We start from the raw sequence: 6,256 nt of genomic DNA, 5'->3' as shown, positions 1-6,256 counted from the left end.
CACTTAGTAACAGGTGGAGTAATTTCCTTGCATGTATACATCTGAGAGGTGGAGCAATAAGAGGGATTGAACTGAGGGCTCCAAACTGTAGGGATTTCTCTTTTATGTCAGACATTGTAAATATGTGGCTCACTCACTGACTCCAAACATTTGTGCCAGCATTGATTCTCATATTTCATAATAAATTTCATATTAAATTGCTTTTCAAAGGAGAACTGGTAGCTTGTTTCTGAAAGGGTAAGGTTTCTTTATTCTGCCTGCTCTGCCCTGTAGCATCCATGTAGTACCATTAAAAATTTCCATCCTCTAAACTCTGAAGAAGAAGAAGCCAGACATGTTTACCATATCCTTCCTTCTTTGGCTTTCAATTTCCAGACCAAAAATTTATCTTTTCCCTTATTTAAGCTGCAGCTGCAAGTGCATATCAGATCACCGGAACCAAAGAATCCATGATTCCATTATTCCCATGTCCCCATGTGCTTCTGGCTGTCAAAGCTGCTGAGCATGAAAGATATTGAGCTGTCCAGGTTTCCAGGTAAACTTCACTTCTGGCTTTCTTCACTTGAGATTCTGCAAACCCTCTCTGCTCAAAGACCTATGCCACAAGGAATCTGATTTCTATTATCTGCTCAAAACATTTTCTTTTCTTTCCTACATAGTTTTGTGTAAAATATCTCCTCAAAAATCACATTCCCCTCTAAGTATTTTCCCCTGTATTATACTTAGATATTAATTGGTTCTTCCCTAGAAATCAGCCTACTGTGATGGCAGAAACACTGGGTAATAGGGAATGTATCTGCTGAGCACTGGCAATTGTGGCACCTTTTCTGTGTCAGTAGGTTCATGGAGGTTATCTCTGTCTCCCCAGTTCGTCTGGCTGATGATATTTGTCAAATGGCTTGTGGATATACCTGACAGGTAAAGCCTGAGCTCATAGGTCTGGATGCTACAGCCCATTCACAAAGAACCTGACTGCTGTAGGCTATAGAGAAACTTTTGTTAGGAGGTGCTGCAGCCTCAGGATATTTTCTTTGAGAAGATATTCCCTTCTCAAAGACTTGGGAACCGTAAAACGGAAGGATTGGATGTGTGAGCTCTGCTCTGATGTCTGTGGCCCAAATATGGCCGGACACAGACATGAAGCAGGGGTCTCTCTCACTTGGCTTGCAGAGCACACAAAGCAAGAGACACAGAGAGAGTGTCTGCATGGAGGGAGGACAGAGACTTGGCTGAAAGCTTTCCACAGGAGCCATGCTGCCCTTGCTCTGCCCCAGCCTGCAGGCAAGGTGTGTGAGGCAGCCAGCTTCGTCCATGTCAAGGGTCACTGCCCAGTCCTGGTAGCATGTGGCACCTTCTGCTGTGGGTGTGGTGCAGGGAGCAGCACTGCAGCTGCCCTGGCAGCCCTCACCCTGCAGGAGCAGGGCAGGTGTCCAACAGCTGATGTCTGTCCCAGCACCCTCACTGTCCTCCTCATAGTGCAGAGGAGGGAGAGTGGAAGGGAGGTACCAGCTCTGCTGTTGGGGAATGGAATTCCCTGGTTCTTTCTGTACTCATCAGGGCATGGATTATTTCTGCCTGCAGCTTTAATGAAGAAACGATGTCAAGAGACAGCAGCAGCAAACCCAATCTAGCTTCATCACCTTGCAGGTAAGAGCTAAACCAGCTGTGCTACCATGCCAGCATTTAGCTAAGCAGCGTCCATTCAGAACGAATGCAGTGTGACTGAGCAGCAAGTTCACCATTTAAAGTGAAAATCAACACTTCCCAGCAGTGAGGCAGATCATTAAACATTTTGTTGCATGAGCCAGCATCACTTTTCTAAAAAAAGCGTCAGGGTGTTCAGCCAAATGGGCAATTCAGTTGGCTTAACTTTCCTGACCGCTTTCTAATTTGGTTTTAATGAAGATATAATTAAGAGGTAATGTCAGTAGAGCAGAACATTGTCACACAATAATGGTCTCCTGCTGCTGTATAAATGGCAAATGCAGTAAATACAGAAGGGAAGCCGGGATGTTTATTTTCAAAGCAGGAGGCATTGATCTTGGGACGCACTTCTGTTTTTGATACCTTTACTTCCATTTTGTCAGAAAAATGAGGGGCAGCAGATTTAATCCCTTTTGGCCTGCAGCCACTTCACAGGAGTAGGAGGACAACTTTCAAGGTGGCTCTGCTGCAGTTAGGACGTGCTGCTGCTGGATAGCGGCTCATGGGTTAGACTAAAAATTCCTCACTTTAACCTGATTGTCCAGTGGTGCTCGTGCTGCCGTGGGGAATGCAACAACTGAAAGCCTCAGCCAGCCAGTACTACAGAACAACTTGGCCATTACAGTGCTGTTTATGAAAGAAAACCACCTTGAGAAACCAGTCCTTTTATTTTTTGACTGGCTGGAGCTTATGATCTTCGTCTTTTCTGGTGAATAACGTCTGCCTTCCAGCACTGCAATAGCAGAAATAAGGATTTTATGTTCTAGCCCATACCGTTCACCTCCACTGCAATTCAGGCTGCAAAATTATTTCCGTTCTGAACTTCAGTTCCCATTTTTCTTTTAAGTTTTTGCAGAACTTCTTTGGGGAGAAATTCTCTTCCAAGGCATTTAAGCCAAGTAATAGCTTTAACAGTGTTTGCCTTATGAAGGCTGACAAGATATACTATCTCCTAAAGCTAAGACTGTTTTTTCAAGCAGAAAACTGCATGAAATAACTGCAAATGAGACTTATGCTAAAATATGGATAAATCTTGGAAGTTAAAACTTCCTGTGAAATTAGTATTTGCTGAAGAGCACTGCCTTTGTTCTGTCTGAAATATTTGGTGTTTTGAATTCACAAACTAATGACAATTTCAGAGCACATGGAGTATACCCTAAGTCTTCCAGGACATTTGAGAAAAAATACCTTTTATATAGTGCTCTTAATCGATGACTCTCAAGGCAATTCATGCTGATCAGAATAAGGGCTAACCAGATACGGGTTCATTTTTAAAAAAATCCAGGGTTTTTCCATTTTGAAGTAGAAGCAAATCCAGCCTTTCAAAAATGCTAATAAAAACCAGAAGACCGTTAGCACACCATATGTTAAGCACATCCAAGCTGAGGAGGATTTGCCTTCAAGCCCAGAGTAGGCCTTGCATTTAAATGTGCCCTAACTACTGTGTTGCCTGCAGTCGTTTTGCTCCTGTGGTGGGAGATGTTCACACTGACAGGGATGAGCCAGGCTCCATGTGTTTGTGACTGAGCAGTTGGTTGGAAGATGGAAACAGCCAAACTTCTGAATCTCCCTCTTACTTCATGCAGGTTTGGCTTGACTCTGTCTTCTTCTGTAAGAGGATGTGGTGTCCCTTCATCTGTTCCAGTGACATGGTGATGTGGTGAAGGGCAGAGGCTCTTCACCTATTTCTACTTTGTGAATTACAACTTGTACCAGCTCTCTACTGCCTTATAGGGAGCACTAAGATGATGTTTTCCATTTACTGCTCCCCATCTAAGCTTGAGCACTCTCTGATGAAATGAGACACCTCCCCTTGGACCACAGAAGCTTGCCTGCCACACAGAAATTGCTGTGACAGATATATTCCCAGGAAGGAATTGGTTTGTCATATCACAATTTTACGGCCAGAAAAAATTATTTTACCAACCAGCAGACCCCCAAGTCAGCATTGTAGCATCTTCTCTGAGAGTAAAGACAAGATACCATAAGCACGAAAACTGTGGCAGAGCTGCGTGTAAGACATAAGCTTCCAGTGTTTTGCACATTCAGCACTTTGCCTTAGACTTGGCTGCAGAGAACAATTGCAGTATTAACAGCAGTGAGTGTTTTCAGATCCAGTGCTGTGAATCTGGATGACTACATGAATTTAAGTGTCAGGGGGCTGCAATTACATCAGGGTAACCCAATTTGGTTAGCACTGTGTGGAGCAATTTTTTGTCTCTGTAGGCTGTGGCCGAACCATGTGCAGGAGTTGTGTTTAGATAAAGGAATACTTGTATAGGCAAAGCAAATATTAGAAAATGAAAGGGATCAGCTCTAATGGGATCACTTTGTCCTGAGCCTGCTTCTGCTGAGACCTGGCAGGTGCTCAGCTCCCCCATGCTGAGCCACTTTCCACCAGCTCAGTTTAAAAGCTCCTGGGGACAGCAAGAGGCTATAATCCAGCTGAAAGACTCTAGTGGGCCACCTATCTTCTTACAAGAAAATGGCTTTTACAGCTTGCCCATGCTGTCAGGAACTGAAGTAAGTAATGTAGGACTTCCTAAGCTTTCATGCCCTGGATACTGTTTGTACTCTTTGGTGAGCAAGTCACCCTTCTTCCCAAAACTTTTCTTTTGGCAGCACTCCAGAGGGCACAAGGAGCCAGTGCTCTGGGTTACCCTTTCAGAAGGACATTGTGCATCCTTGCCCAGCTGAGCAAGGAGGATGGTGGATCCAGCAGGAGAAATCTCTGTCTGAGACACAGTGCAAACAGCAGGGGCACGTCAGCAGCTGTAACACAAAGGGCACCTGAGGCTCCTCTCCTGCTTTTACTCAGTTCCAAGCAGGGAAGTGACCATGGCATACTGGTGGCAGGCAGGGGGGCAGCTGCAATGCCCTGGTGCTACGTGCACCTCAAGAGATCCAGCACCTCAGAGAGCTGAGGAAGTGGCCAGAGCAGCTGCCTGGGCTATCCTCAGCCACACAGGAAAAGCTTGAGACTGTGGCATGTACAGAAGATGCCCTGCCTGAGCACCAAGGGGTAAGATCTCCCTATCCCTAAACCACTGTGACTTGGGAATGTGCTCTCTGCTTTCCTACACCATCAAAAGGTTGTCACAAAAACAGATGCACTTGACTGGCTGCTGGAAGTAAATCTTGGGAAAAGGGAGCAAGGAGCACCATATTCCCCCTTGAATAAGAAACTCTCAGGACTTCCCCTCACCCTGTGGGAACATTCCACTTTGCAGTAAGCAGCACTATAAACTTCACCTATTGGTGGAAGTAAAGATGTTTTATGGTTGTCCAGACTAAGCTATGATTGACTTAAAGTCTAACAAATCATTCCTTTAAAGTCTAACAAATCAATCTCCTCCCACTGTCCCTTTAACCATGCTACACAGAGTGCCAGCTCTTCCTTTAAAGATAACAGAAGAGGGAAGGAACAGCTGTCACAAGCACCTAATGAATGAATGAATGTTGAGCCATCCTATAATTTCTCTCTGCTTGGTTATAAGCACAGGAGGAAAACAAGCAGAGCAGAAATCCTCTGGCAAGAAGCAGTCAAGAGCTCCTGAGCACCACATCACACCTGTGCTGTCGGGAGCCAGACTAGTCCATCTGAAGCTCTGAAGCAGCTGCTTCCTCAGAAGGGTGTGGGGTGTTGAGGGGAGGATGAGGAGTGGGAGCCTTGCCACAAAGGGCTTTTTGTTGAAAGGTGCTACACAACACTGCGTATTGTGGTGGAGGGGACAAGTATTGTGGTGGAGGGGACAAGGTGGAGTATTTCCAGTGGGAGATGGTGCATTTATACAAATCAGAATGCATGCTCTTTTCTCTGTTGGAATATCGTCATTGTCCTTTATTACATTAAAGGGGAACATCTTTATCTCACGGTGATTTGGGTGGGATATGACATTGCCTAATGTAAAGTGGGACTGTAATATCAAGGAGACAACCGTGAAATAACACATTACACACTGAATTGAACAGCAGGCTCATTTACATTCCTTTAATTTGGAAATATGAACATTCAGAAAAGCTCTTCTCTGCTTGCATTCCCTTATTTGGGAAACATGTAAATTACATTTATGATAATTTAGTATTTAACTGGTACAAGCATTGCAAATTCCAGAAGCAAACATTTTAAAATAGGCAGGAGCCGTGCCAGCCCTCTTTGGAAATGCGTGAGGTAAAAGCCACCTCTGCAGATGACTCCGAACGCAGCACCTCCAGCTTCTGGACCTGCACTTGCAAATGCTTGTAAAGCAGATGGGACAGCAATGGTGAGGCTTGCATAGTTGGAACTTTTGTCCCAATCACACTCCAGGCTTATCACATTTGGCAGATGGATTTAATTAATAAAGCTCTTCTGCTGTGTGTGGAGTCATTTTTTTTTTGCAGCCAATGAGATCCCAGAATGGCAAATGAAAATGACAGCAGAGGAGCTTTTGGATCAGCCGTGCTCAGATGAGGCTGAGAGGCCTCTTCTACAGTAATCCCACTGCTACATTTTCCAGCCTTGCCTTGGAAACCTTCTACCAATCGTGAGTCATGTTCAGCTGCTCATCAG

General features: G+C 44.8%; 1 long non-coding RNA gene across 1 annotated transcript; it reads left to right on the top strand.

The window, feature by feature from the left end:
* The first annotated feature begins 422 nt into the window (after positions 1-422).
* LOC136368745 (uncharacterized) lies at positions 423-4,528 on the top strand. Its single transcript, XR_010744908.1, has 3 exons — positions 423-535; positions 1,582-1,647; positions 4,327-4,528. It is a non-coding gene; the product is annotated as an uncharacterized lncRNA (long non-coding RNA).
* The last annotated feature ends 1,728 nt before the right edge of the window (positions 4,529-6,256 follow it).

The sequence above is a fragment of the Sylvia atricapilla genome, chromosome 1 (assembly GCF_009819655.1).
Source record: "Sylvia atricapilla isolate bSylAtr1 chromosome 1, bSylAtr1.pri, whole genome shotgun sequence".
Classification (NCBI taxonomy): Eukaryota; Metazoa; Chordata; class Aves; order Passeriformes; family Sylviidae; genus Sylvia; species Sylvia atricapilla.
This window is presented reverse-complemented; position numbering and strand designations above follow the sequence as displayed.